Source organism: Salmo salar, unplaced genomic scaffold (assembly GCF_905237065.1).
Source record: "Salmo salar unplaced genomic scaffold, Ssal_v3.1, whole genome shotgun sequence".
NCBI lineage: Eukaryota > Metazoa > Chordata > Actinopteri > Salmoniformes > Salmonidae > Salmo > Salmo salar.
In genome coordinates this window covers 22,501-37,500 of record NW_025548679.1, presented here as the reverse complement: position 1 = coordinate 37,500, position 15,000 = coordinate 22,501, and the positions used below count along the sequence as shown (strand labels likewise).

Sequence of the window (15,000 nt, the reverse complement as noted above, 5' to 3'; positions counted from 1 at the left end):
CGATAGCCTGTGTTTCAGTAGTACGATAGACGTGATTTCAGTAGTTCGATAGACGTGATTTCAGTAGTTCGATAGACGTGATTTCAGTAGTTCGATAGACGTGATTTCAGTAGTTCGATAGACGTGATTTCAGTAGTACGATGGACGTGATTTCAGTAGAACGATATGTGATTGTGGATTGTAGAGATAACCTACTCTGTGTTTCAGTGTGATAGATATGTAGAGATAACCGACTCTGTGTTTCAGTGTGATAGATATGTAGAGATAACCTACACTGTGTTTCAGTGTGATAGATATGTAGAGATAACCTACTCTGTGTTTCAGTATGATAGATATGTGGTCGTGGATTGTAGAGATAACCTACTCTGTGTTTCAGTGTGATAGATATGTAGAGATAACCTACTCTGTGTTTCAGTATGATAGATATGTGGTCGTGGATTGTAGAGATAACCTACTCTGTGTTTCAGTGTGATAGATATGTAGAGATAACCTACTCTGTGTTTCAGTATGATAGATATGTGGTCGTGGATTGTAGAGATAACCTACTCTGTGTTTCGGTGTGATAGATATGTAGAGATAACCTACTCTGTGTTTCAGTGTGATAGATATGTAGAGATAACCTACTCTGTGTTTCGGTATGATAGATATGTGGTCTCTAATAGGAAACCAATGGTGTGTGGACACGCTGTGCAGTATTGACGTTCCTTTAATCTGTCCCAGAAGAGGTTAACGATGGGGCGGGAGACTATTGACCCGTCCGTCAACCAATTATTACCTCACTTCCTGCTGGGAAGAACACGCAAAGAGGGCTGTCTACTGATGCATCATGGGATAGTGCTGGGATGTAAGTCGCTCTGGATAAGAGCGTCCGCTAAATTACGTAAATGTAAATGTAATTAAGGCAGGGGTGTCAAATATACGTGTGGTTTGAGATTTTTTGTTGTTGAACTATTTGTTTTCGACAGTAAAATATCTAAAAACCAAATGAAAACCGTATAGAAATTACAATGGATCTATATTTACGGTCTTTACACTGTGACCAGCTGGATAACAGTCATTTATAGTCTCTTCACTGTGTCCAGCTTGATAACAGTCCTTTATAGTCTCTTCACTGTGTCCAGCTTGATAACAGTCATTTATAGTCTCTTCACTGTGACCAGCTGGATAACAGCCATTTATAGTCTCTTCACTGTGTCCAGCTTGATAACAGTCATTCAAATTAAATCTCGACAGTCAGGGAACATTGAAAATTCAAAATGCGAAAGACAGAGGAATATTTTTTCTTAACCAATTTTCAGTGTGGACCTTCTGGATCAGAATTAACTTAACCCAGAAGGTCCACACCCTTAACCCTTAACCCATAACCCATAACCCTTAACCCTTAACCCATAACCCATAACCCTTAACCCTTAACCCTTAACCCTTAACTCTTAACCCTTAACCCATAACCCTTAACCCTTAACCCTTAACCCTTAACCCTTACCCCTTAACCCTTAACTCTTAACCCTTAACCCTTACCCCTTAACCCTTAACCCTTAACTCTTAACCCTTAACCCTTAACCCTTAACCCTTACCCCTTAACCCTTAACCCATAACTCTTAACCCTTAACCCTTAACCCTTAACCCTTAACCCTTACCCCTTAACCCTTAACCCATAACTCTTAACCCTTAACCCTTAACCCTTAACCCTTAACCCATAACCCTTAACCCTTAACCCTTAACCCTTAACCCTTAACTCTTAACCCTTACCCCTTAACCCTTAACTCTTAACCCTTAACTCTTAACCCTTAACCCTTAACTCTTAACCCTTAACCCTTAACTCTTAACCCATAACCCTTAACCCTTAACTCTTAACCCTTAACCCTTAACCCTTAACTCTTAACCCTTAACCCTTAACTCTTAACCCATAACCCTTAACCCTTAACCCATAACCCTTAACTTAACCATTCATAATGAGTGACTAAACTTAACCCTTAACCCATTCATAATGAGTGACTAAACTTAACCCTTACCTTAACCATTCATAATGAGTGACTAAACTTAACCCTTACCTTAACCATTCATAATGAGTGACTAAACTTAACCCTTACCTTAACCATTCATAATGAGTGACTAAACTTAACCCTTAACTTAACCATTCATAATGAGTGACTAAACTTAACCCTTACCTTAACCATTCATAATGAGTGACTAAACTTAACCCTTAACTTAACCATTCATAATGAGTGACTAAACTTAACCCTTACCTTAACCATTCATAATGAGTGACTAAACTTAACCCTTAACTTAACCATTCATAATGAGTGACTAAACTTAACCCTTACCTTAACCATTCATAATGAGTGACTAAACTTAACCCTTAACTTAACCATTCATAATGAGTGACTAAACTTAACCCTTACCTTAACCATTCATAATGAGTGACTAAACTTAACCCTTACCTTAACCATTCATAATGAGTGACTAAACTTAACCCTTAACTTAACCATTCATAATGAGTGACTAAACTTAACCCTTACCTTAACCATTCATAATGAGTGACTAAACTTAACCCTTAACTTAACCATTCATAATGAGTGACTAAACTTAACCCTTAACTTAACCATTCATAATGAGTGACTAAACTTAACCATTCATAATGAGTGACTAAACTTAACCCTTACCTTAACCATTCATAATGAGTGACTAAACTTAACCCTTACCTTAACCATTCATAATGAGTGACTAAACTTAACCCTTACCTTAACCATTCATAATGAGTGACTAAACTTAACCCTTAACTTAACCATTCATAATGAGTGACTAAACTTAACCCCTTACCTTAACCATTCATAATGAGTGACTAAACTTAACCCTTAACTTAACCATTCATAATGAGTGACTAAACTTAACCCTTACCTTAACCATTCATAATGAGTGACTAAACTTAACCCTTAACTTAACCATTCATAATGAGTGACTAAACTTAACCCTTACCTTAACCATTCATAATGAGTGACTAAACTTAACCCTTAACTTAACCATTCATAATGAGTGACTAAACTTAACCCTTACCTTAACCATTCATAATGAGTGACTAAACTTAACCCTTAACCCATTCATAATGAGTGACTAAACTTAACCCTTACCTTAACCATTCATAATGAGTGACTAAACTTAACCCTTAACTTAACCATTCATAATGAGTGACTAAACTTAACCCTTAACTTAACCATTCATAATGAGTGACTAAACGTAACCCTTACCTTAACCATTCATAATGAGTGACTAAACTTAACCCTTAACTTAACCATTCATAATGAGTGACTAAACTTAACCCTTAACTTAACCATTCATAATGAGTGACTAAACTTAACCCTTACCTTAACCATTCATAATGAGTGACTAAACTTAACCCTTAACTTAACCATTCATAATGAGTGACTAAACTTAACCCTTACCTTAACCATTCATAATGAGTGACTAAACTTAACCCTTAACGTATAAATGTAACATTGAGAGAACGTCTAATTCTGCAGTGAGATTGTGAGAGCTTGTTGGACACACACACACACACACACACACACACACACACACACACACACACACACACACACACACACAGTACAGAAATCTTTAAGTCATACCACAGATTCTCAATTGGATTGAGGTCTGAGCTTTGACTAGGCCATTCCAAGACATTTAAATGTTTCCCCTTAAACCACTCGAGTGTTGCTTTAGCAGTATGCTTAGGGTCACTGTTCTGCTGGAAGGTGAACCTCCGTCCCAGTCTCAAATCTCTGGAAGACTGAAACAGGTTTCCCTCAATACTGTCCCTATATTTAGCACCATCCATCATTCCTTCAATTCTGACCAGTTTCCCAGTCCCTGCCAATGAAAAACATCCCCACAGCATGATGCTGCCACCACCATGCTTCACTGTGGGGATGGTGTTCTCAGGGTGATGAGAGGTGTTGGGTTTGCGCCAGACATAGCGTTTTCCTTGATGGTCAAAATGTCACAGCTGTCTTCAGAAAGGGAAGTGGACCAAGATGCAGCAGAGTTAGTGTTCATAATTTTAATTTAAAAAATGATGACTGGAACACTACAAAAACAAGAAAATACCGACAGCTAAACCGTACTGACAGCACATCACACTGAACAGAAACAATTACCCACAAATGACAAACACAAACACACCCTAATATATGGGACTCTCAATCAAAGGCAAATAGACCACACCTGCCTTCAATTGAGAGTCCCCACCCCAATTAACTAAACATAGAACCAGACTACCTAGACTAAACATAGAATTACATGAATCTCAAACAGTGCCCAAAAACCCCGGAATACTTAAATCAAATGCCCTTACTACAAAAACACCACCCCGAACCACATAAACCAAATACCCTCTGCCACGTCCTGACCAAACTACAATGACAATTAACCCTTATACTGGCCAGGACGTGACACAAAAAGCCCAATTTTAGTCTCATCTGACCAGAGTACCTTCTTCCATATGTTTGGGGAGTCTCCCACATGTCTTTTGGCGAACACCAAACGTGTTTGCTTATTTTTTAATTAAGCAATGGCTTTTTTTTCTGGCCCCTCTTCCGTGAAGCCCAGCTCTGGCTTAAAGTGGTCCTATGGACAGATACTCCAATCTCCGCTGTGGAGCTTTGCAGCTCCTTCAGGGTTATCTTTGGTCTCTTTGTTGCCTCTCTGATTAATGCCCTCCTTGCCAGGTCCCTGAGTTTTGGTTGGTGGCCCTCTCTTTAACGTTGCTCCGTGGGATGTTCAAAGTTTCAGATATTTTTTTTATATCTCAACCCTGATCTGTACTTCTCCACAACTTTATCCCTTGACCTGTTTGGAGAGCTCCTTGGTCTTCATGGTGCAGCTTGCTTGGTGGTGCCCCTTGCTTTGTGGTGTTGCAGACTCTGGGGCCTTTCAGAACAGGTGTGTATATACTGAGATCATGTGACAGATCATGTGACACTTAGATTGCACACAGGTGGACTTAATTTAACTAATTATGTGACTTCTGAAGGTAATTGGCTGCACCAGATCTTATTTAAGGTCTTCATAGCAAAGGGGGGAATACATACGCACTCACCACTTTTCCGTTTTTTATTCTTTCGAATCTTTTGAAATAAGTACCTTTTTTTTTTCATTCCACTTCACGAATTTGGACTATTTTGTATACGTCCGTTACATGACATACAAAATGAAAATCAAGTTAAATTACAGGTTGTAGTGCAATAAAATAGGAGAAAAAAACCCGCCAACGAGGATGAATACTTTTGTAAGATACTGTACACCCATGCACCCGTACATGGATCTACCTTTCCTGTTCTCCCTCTCCACATATCATCTCTGTCATCCCCTCCATCTCTCAGTCTATTGAGGCCCTGTATTCATTAGTGTCTTCACAGGGGGCTGTGTGTGTGTGTGTGTGTGTGTGTGTGTGTGTGTGTGTGTGTGTGTGTGTGTGTGTGTGTGTGTGTGTGTGTGTGTGTGTGTGTGTACTGTCAGACAGAGTTCATTAGAATTTCCCTTCCCATTACTCAGGTGATAAATCAGAACAGAGAGAGTGAGAAAGAGAGAGAGAGAGAGAGAGAGAGAGAAGAAGGGAAGGAGAGAGGAAGAGAGAGAGAAAACAGGGAGATCGAGAGAGAGAGAGAGAGAGAGAGAGAGAGAGAGAGAGAGAGAGAGAGAAGAAGGGAAGGAGAGAGGAAGAGAGAGAGAGAAACAGGGAGATCGAGAGAGAGAGAGAGAGAGAGGGAGATCGAGAGAGAGAGAGAGAGAGAGAGCAGGAAGATGTGTTAACAAGGCCAAAAGAAGGGAGTGACAGCTGTGCCACTCTCTTCCTCCTCCTCCCTCTCCTCTTCCTCCTCCTCCCTCCCTCTCCTCTTCCACCTCCCTCCCCTCTTCCTCCTCCTCCCTCTCCTCCTCCTCCCTCTCCTCCTCCTCCTCCTCCCTCTCCTCCTCCTCCCCTCCCTCTCCTCCTCCTACCTCTCCTCCTCCTCCTCCCTCTCCTCCTCCCTCTCTCCCTCCTTAGTTAAAAGGTAGGGAAAGTGGGCTCAGACATGATCAGCGGTGAGAGGGGAGGACCTTTGTGTTCCTACCCCTGTGGAGAGAACTGTACACTGGCCCGAATGTGCGCTTATAAATATCTTCCCCACTGCCACTCTCAGTTTTCACACAGATGAATTCCTTCCCCCCACTGCCACTCTCAGTTTTCACACAGATGAATTCCTTCCCCCCACTGCCACTCTCAGTTTTCACACAGATGAATTCCTTCCCCCCCACAGCCACTCTCAGTTTTCACACAGATTAATTCCTTCCCCCCACTGCCACTCTCAGTTTTCACACAGATGAATTCCTCCCCCCCCACAGCCACTCTCAGTTTTCACACAGATTAATTCCTTCCCCCACTGCCACTCTCAGTTTTCACACAGATGAATTCCTTCCCCCCCACTGCCACTCTCAGTTTTCACACAGATGAATTCCTTCCCCCACTGCCACTCTCAGTTTTCACACAGATGAATTCCTTCCCCCCCACTGCCACTCTCAGTTTTCACACAGATGAATTCCTTCCCCCCACTGCCACTCTCAGTTTTCACACAGATGAATTCCTTCCCCCCCCACTGCCACTCTCAGTTTTCACACAGATGAATTCCTTCCCCCCCACTGCCACTCTCAGTTTTCACACAGATGAATTCCTTCCCCCCCACTGCCACTCTCAGTTTTCACACAGATGAATTCCTTCCCCCCCACTGCCGGTCTCAGTTTTCACACAGATTAATTCCTTCCCCCCACTGCCACTCTCAGTTTTCACACAGATGAATTCCTTCCCCCCCACTGCCACTCTCAGTTTTCACACAGATGAATTCCTTCCCCCCCACTGCCGGTCTCAGTTTTCACACAGATGAATTCCTTCCCCCCCCACTGCCACTCTCAGTTTTCACACAGATGAATTCCTTCCCCCCCCCCACTGCCGGTCTCAGTTTTCACACAGATTAATTCCTTCCCCCCCACTGCCACTCTCAGTTTTCACACAGATGAATTCCTTCCCCCCCACAGCCACTCTCAGTTTTCACACAGATGAATTCCTCCCCCCCCACTGCCACTCTCAGTTTTCACACAGATGAATTCCTTCCCCCCCCACTGCCACTCTCAGTTTTCACACAGATTAATTCCTTCCCCCCCACTGCCACTCTCAGTTTTCACACAGATGAATTCCTTCCCCCCCACTGCCACTCTCAGTTTTCACACAGATGAATTCCTTCCCCCCCACTGCCGGTCTCAGTTTGTGATTTATATTTGTTTAGTGTTCCCTTTTTCCAATCAGAGATGAGAGAGAGAGAGAGAGATGAAGGGAGAGACAGAGAGAGAGGGTGGGTGTGGAAGAGAGAAAGAGACAGAGAGAGAGAGGGGGAGAGAGAGAGAGAAGGCTGGGATGGGGGGATGGAAAGGAGAGGAAATACTATTATGCAAATAAAGCGTCTGGGCCAAGTGGAAATGAGAGTGTGTGTGTGTGTGTGTGTGTGTGTGTGTGTGTGTGTGTGTGTGTGTGTGTTAGCCGATTAGGCCTCAGCTGGTTATTGATGTGATATCTGGACATCATAGCCTCTGTCTGTCCATCTACCAACCAACCAACCAGCCCTGCCTGACCTGTCTGTCTGTCTGTCTGTCTGTCTGTCTGTCTGTCTGTCTGTCTGTCTGTCTGTCTGTCTGTCTGTCTGTCTGTCTGTCTGTCTGTCTGTCTGTCTGTCTGTCTGTCTGTCTGTCTGTCTGTCTGTCTGCCTGACCTGTCTGTCTGTCTGTCTGTCTGTCTGTCTGTCTGTCTGTCTGTCTGTCTGTCTGTCTGTCTGTCTGTCTGTCTGTCTGTCTGTCTGTCTGTCTGTCTGTCTGTCTGTCTGTCTGTCTGTCTGTCTGTCTGTCTCTGATCAGGGTTGATGGGACTATGAGTTGTGAAATTGACAACATTTACAGGCCAGAAGGAGTGTGTGTGTGTGTGTTTGCATCTGCACGTGTGTGCATGCATGCTTTTGTGTGTCCGTGTGTGTGCATTTCTGCTTGCATGCGTGTGTGTGTGTGTGTGTGTGTCAGTCATTTACAGCTGAGAATGAGAATGATCCATCTTCCTTAGTCTACTGTCACTGAGCTGAGCCAGAACCTCATCATCACCAATTACCTACTGCCTCATATACATCCCTACACACACACACACACACACACACACACACACACACACACACACACACACACACACACACACACACACACACACACACACACACACACACACACACACACATATGCATGCACACACACGCACACACGCGCAAACACACACACACACGCACACACACTACACACACACACACACTACACACACACACATAGAGGTAGTGTATAGTGTACAGGGTAAGAGAGAGAGGGAGGGAAGAAAGAGAGAGGGAGGGAGGGAGGGAGGGAGGAGGGAGGGAGGGAGGGAGGGAGGGAGGGAGGGAGGGAGGGAGGGAGAAACAGAGGGAGGGATGGAGGTAGATAGAGAGGGTGGTAGGGGGAGTGTTCAGGGTAGATAGAGAGGGTGGTAGAGGGAGTGTAGTGGGTAGATAGAGAGGGTGGTAGAGGGAGTGTAGTGGGTAGATAGAGAGGGTGGTAGAGGGAGTGTAGTGGGTAGATAGAGAGGGTGGTAGAGGGAGTGTTCAGGGTAGATAGAGAGGGTGGTAGAGGGAGTGTTCAGGGTAGATAGAGAGGGTGGTAGAGGGAGTGTTCAGGGTAGATAGAGAGGGTGGTAGATGGAGTGTTCAGGGTAGATAGAGAGGGTGGTAGAGGGAGTGTTCAGGGGTAGATAGAGAGGGTGGTAGAGGGAGTGTTCAGGGTAGATAGAGAGGGTGGTAGAGGGAGTGTTCAGGGTAGATAGAGAGGGTGGTAGAGGGAGTGTTCAGGGTAGATAGAGAGGGTGGTAGATGGAGTGTTCAGGGTAGATAGAGAGGGTGGTAGAGGGAGTGTTCAGGGTAGATAGAGAGGGTGGTAGAGGGAGTGTTCAGGGTAGATAGAGAGGGTGGTAGAGGGAGTGTTCAGGGTAGATAGAGAGGGTGGAAGAGGGAGTGTAGTGGGTAGATAGAGGGTGGTAGAGGGAGTGTAGTGGGTAGATAGAGAGGGTGGTAGAGGGAGTGTTCAGGGTAGATAGAGAGGGTGGTAGAGGGAGTGTAGTGGGTAGATAGAGAGGGTGGTAGAGGGAGTGTAAAAAAGGCAATCTCCTATTTGGACGGTCACAGTCCAGTGATTGTGTTGTTGATGAACACAGGGGTGTTTAAGAGGTCAGTGAACACACACACACACACACACACACACACACACACACACACACACACACACACACACAGATAGAAGGGTCATTCCCCCCCCACATCATAAACCAGATGAGCGGACTCTGTTTCCCCCAGACGTGAAATCTATAGCTGATCATCGCTGTCACTTTGTGGACAACCATCATTACAACTGAGTGATGAGGCTGGAGAAATGTAACCTCTCGTATTCAGGGGGGTATGGAGACAAGGACTGATCGTCCACGATATCAACACTAGATATGGACGCAATGGAGTTAAACCCGTTAAAATGTTTGGTTCTAATGGGATTCTAATGAGGCAGTTATTTTGATGGGGGTTCTAATGAGGCAGTTATTCTGATGGGGGTTCTAATGAGGCAGTTATTCTGATGGGATTCTAATGAGGCAGTTATTCTGATGGGATTCTAATGAGGCAGTTATTCTGATGGGGGTTCTAATGAGGCAGTTATTCTGATGGGATTCTAATGAGGCAGTTATTCTGATGGGATTCCTAATGAGGCAGTTATTCTGATGGGGTTCTAATGAGGCAGTTATTCTGATGGGGGTTCTAATGAGGCAGTTATTCTGATGGGGGGTTCTAATGAGGCAGTTATTCTGATGGGGGTTCTAATGAGGCAGTTATTCTGATGGGGGTTCTAATGAGGCAGTTATTCTGATGGGGGGTTCTAATGAGGCAGTTATTCTGATGGGGGGGTTCTAATGAGGCAGTTATTCTGATGGGGGTTCTAATGAGGCAGTTATTCTGATGGGGGTTCTAATGAGGCAGTTATTGTGATGGGGTTCTAATGAGGCAGTTATTCTGATGGGGGTTCTAATGAGGCAGTTATTCTGATGGGGGTTCTAATGAGGCAGTTATTCTGATGGGGTTCTAATGAGGAAGTTATTCTGATGGGGTTCTAATGAGGCAGTTATTCTGATGGGGTTCTAATGAGGCAGTTATTCTGATGGGGGTTCTAATGAGGCAGTTATTCTGATGGGGTTCTAATGAGGAAGTTATTCTGATGGGATTCTAATGACACTAAACAATACATGAATTGCACTATAACGGTGAGAAGCGGTGCCCACTAAGGGCCTACATAAAGCTGTCCCAACAGTAGAGTCCCAACACCTTACTACTGCTACACCTGGCTATCGGCGGAACCTTGTCTGGCAGGGAAACAGTTAATTCAGCCTCATTACTGCCTTTAAAAAAAAACATATCTGATATGGCTGACTTGCTTAAAACAAATGTGGTTTCTACTGACAAGTGAGATGTACAAACTATGGCATAAGGGGACGACGAGCGGATAAGAGGCAATCCGTAATTTCGGTTAAGACATTTAACGAGCGAGCTAGGACGGACGTAGTCAATATAACTATTTGTTCAGCACTTTTGAAATGTACAGCGACAGAATTCAGAACATGGGACGTTCTTACAGTGTTCTCACCTGTACACCAAGTCAGAACCGTAGGGTAAATAAAGGGGGCATATAAGCAGACATTTAAAGCTCTTACAATATTCGATGATTACATTTCTCTAAAACAGGCTACAGGCTACATGCGCACCACCAAGTCAGAACAGTAGGTGAAATAAAGAGGTGAAAATAGACCAAATGATTAGGGCGAGGCACATGGGCTACTAACCTCTTACTACATAACGTACAGTACACTCTGAAAAACAAAGGTTAAATCATGATGACGTCAGAGATCTTCAGGTCGTAGCTCTAGAAAGACGCCTGAGATCCCGATTTTACAAATCCGAGTTGGATGAAAGTTCAAAAGGTATTTTTTTCCCAGTCGTGGCTCGCTTTATTCCCCCAGAGTTCCCAGTTGTCTTTCCTTCCAAAACCCACTCATTGTTGAATTTGCGATTGTTGCGCAATGTTTATGAGCAATGGCCGATGAGCACCGATTTATTGTTTTATCTATTATTTCTCATCATGTGACGAGGATTGAAAAGGATTTGCCAGTAGATTGTCGACTCGATTCATGATGACGACTGCTAGCTAAGATTGTGAAGGTATGATGTTGACGTGATCGGTCCAATCAAAGCTGCTGTAGATACGAAGTGATTTGACCTCGTTTTATCTGTGGCCAATGACCTTGGAACCTTCTTGGGATGACTCTCACGGCAGCACCCAAGGGGGCTTGAATTTTTTTCGAGCTCTACCCTTAGGACTTGGTGGTGACGTAGTGTCCCCGTGAGTGACAGAACACTGAGCCAATCACGGCGTATTTTCTGCTGGTTTGCTCCTCCACCACGGGAAGCACAGGCTGAAATACATGCTGGAGTAATAGAGACAAGGTTTGTTTGCAGCTTCAATGATTTACACCTTATTTTATCATGTGACATGGGGCTCAAAACAGGAACTCTTTCTCTGTCCGTCCGTCTGTCCCCCTCTCCCCCCCCCCCCCTCTCTCTCTCTCTCTCTCTGTCTCTCGCTGTGTCCCTCTCTCTCTCTCTCTCTCTCTCTCTCTCTGTCTCTCGCTGTGTCTCTCTCTCTCTCTCTCTCTGTCTCAGGGAGGTTTTGTGTTAACTGTAGCTCTCAGCTCAGTCTGTCCTAATCCTGTGGTTATAGACTGTAGTAAATCCTGTCTCTCTCCCCCCTCTCTCTCTCTCTCTCTCTCTCTCTCTCTCTGTATCTCTCTGTAGCTCTCAGCTCAGTCTGTCCTAATCCTGTGGTTATAGACTGTAATAAATCCTCTCTCTCTCTCTCTCTCAGGGAGGTTTTGTGTTAACTGTAGCTCCCAGCTCAGTCTGTCCTAATCCTGTGGTTATAGACTGTAGTAAATCCTCTCTGTCAACAGATCAATAACAGATTGATCCACAAGAGGCTCAGTGTGTGTTTGTAATCTGTGTGTGTAAAAAATACCTGACATCCTGAAGAGGTGTGTGTCCTTGTCTAACTCTTTCTCCACCCCTCTCTCTATCTCTCTGTCTCTCTCTCTCTGTCTCTCTGTCTCTCTGTCTCTCTCTCTCTCTCTGTCTCTCTCTCTCTGTCTCTTTCTCTCTCTGTCTCTTTCTCTCTCTGTCTCTCTCTCTCTGTCTCTCTCTCTGTCTCTCTCTCTCTCTGTCTCTCGCTCTCTCTGTCTCTCTCTCTCTCTGTCTCTCTCTCTGTCTCTCTCTCTCTGTCTCTCTCTCTGTCTCTCTCTCTCTCTGTCTCTCTCTCTCTGTCTCTCTCTCTCTCTCTGTCTCTCTCTCTCTGTCTCTCTCTCTCTCTGTCTCTCTCTCTCTCTGTCTCTCTCTCTCTCTGTCTCTCTCTCTCTCTGTCTCTCTCTCTCTGTCTCTCTCTGTCTCTGTCTCTCTCTGTCTCTGTCTCTCTCTGTCTCTGTCTCTCTCTGTCTCTCTCTCTCTCTCTCTCTCTCTCTCTCTCTCTCTCTCTCTCTCTATCTCTCTCTCTCTGTCTCTCTCTCTGTCTCTCTCTCTCTCTCTCTCTCTCTCTCTGTCTCTCTCTCTCTCTGTCTCTCTCTGTCTCTCTCTGTCTCTCTCTCTCTCTGTCTCTCTCTGTCTCTCTCTCTCTCTCTCTCTCTCTCTCTCTTGTCTCTCGCTCTCTCTGTCTCTCTCTCTCTCTCTCTGTCTCTCTTCTCTCGCTGTCTCTGTTTCTCTCTCCCCCCTCTCTCTCACTCTGTCTCTCTCTCTCTCTCTCCAGACATCAGAATATTCGGCCATGGCTCTAGCCGGTGGATTGGAGGAGATGAAAAGCAATCTGGCCAATCCAGGGTCAGCGGGGGAGCTAGGAGCCAGTGTTCCGGGTCCACAGTCCTATCCACTGCCAGGTAAAAATCTTTAGCCACGCCCAGATATTTCCTCCTCAATTTCTACCTCAATTTCACCCCTAATCTTTGACATTTCAATTTCTAAATGTCTGCCTTTACCATAAAAATTATTTTGGACAGTTGAAGCAAGTCACACAATTGTTTTTCTTCAGGACAATGTACCCCTTGCTTGTATTTTAATATACAGAAACCAAAAGATGAATCTGACCCATTGTAATCAGAACAGTATTTAGACTAAAGTCAGAAAAGTGATGTTAGGGCTGTTAGCGATTTCAAAAACAACAAACTGACGACAAGAGCTGGATTTATCTCATTTAACATGACTCCGTGTTCGGGATCTCTCCTCTCTCCTCCCCTCCATCCCTCTCTCCTCCTCCCCTCTCCTCTCTCCTCTCTTCTCCCCTCCACCCCTCTTTCCTCTCCTCCACCCCTCTTTCCTCTCCTCCATCCCTCTCTCCTCCACCCCTCTTTCCTCTCCTCCATCCCTCTCTCCTCCACCCCTCTTTCCTCTCCTCCATCCCTCTCTTCTCCCCTCCGTCCCTCTCTCCTCTCCTCTCCTCCATCCCTCTCTCCTCCCCTCCATCCCTCTCTCCTCCCCTCCATCCCTCTCTCCTCCACCCTCTTTTCTCTCCTCCATCCCTCTTTTCTCTCCTCCATCCCTCTCTCCTCCACCCTCTTTCCTCTCCTCCATCCCTCTCTTCTCCCCTCCGTCCCTCTCTCCTCTCCTCTCCTCCATCCCTCTCTCCTCCCCTCCATCCCTCTCTCCTCCCCTCCATCCCTCTCTCCTCCACCCCTCTTTTCTCTCCTCCATCCCTCTCTCCTCCCCTCTCTCCTTTCCTCCGTCCCTCTCTCCTCTCCTCAGTCCCTCTCTCCCTCTCCTCCTCCAGGAGTGAGAGAAACAAGTGAGAACAGGAGAGAGAGAATAAAGAAAGCCCCTTGAATTGAATTGAGAAACAGGAGAGAAACAGTAGAGAAAAAGGAGAGAGAGAGAAAGAATGTGAGCGAGCGAGAGACCAAGGGAAATAGAGTCTCTCAATAAGTCTGTATGTTGACCTCTGTGGCAACGCTGTTGAGAACAGATACATCAACTATCCACACACACACACACACACACACACACACACACACACACACACACACACACACACACACACACACACACACACACACACACACACACACACACACACACCCTCAGAGGATCTGGCCCTGTCTGCCCCCTCTAAGTTGCGCTGGAGAGAGTCCATCTCTGTCTCTCTTCCCTTCCTCCCTCCGTCTCTCATTCCCTCTCTCCTCCCCCCTCCCCTCCCTTCCTCCCTCCGTCTCTCATTCCCTCTCTCCTCCCCCCTCCCTCTCCCCTCCCTTCCTCCCTCCGTCTCTCATTCCCTCTCTCCTCCCCCGTCCCCTCTCCCCTCCCTTCCTCCCTCTGTCTCTCATTCCCTCTCTCCCTGCCCTGTTTGCTGACCCAGTGGATGAGCAAACCGTCCTCACTAATACCTGACTGTCTGTCACATCAAATACACCCAGAAACTGTCCTCACTAATACCTGACTGTCCTCACGAATACCTGACTGTCTGTCCTCACTAATACCTGACTGTCTGTCCTCACTAATACCTGACTGTCCTCACTAATACCTGACTGTCTGTCCTCACGAATACCTGACTGTCTGTCCTCACTAATACCTGACTGTCCTCACTAATACCTGACTGTCTGTCCTCACTAATACCTGACTGTCTGTCCTCACTAATACCTGACTGTCTGTCCTCACGAATACCTGACTGTCTGTCCTCACTAATACCTGACTGTCCTCACTAATACCTGACTGTCTGTCCTCACTAATACCTGACTGACTGTCCTCACGAATACCTGACTGTCTGTCCTCACTAATACCTGACTGTCTG

General features: G+C 45.4%; 1 pseudogene; it reads left to right on the top strand.

Annotated features, from left to right (window-relative positions):
* The window catches only part of LOC123733218 (paired box protein Pax-5-like), a 54,522-nt pseudogene that overhangs the window by 35,316 nt on the left and 4,206 nt on the right, over positions 1 to 15,000 (top strand).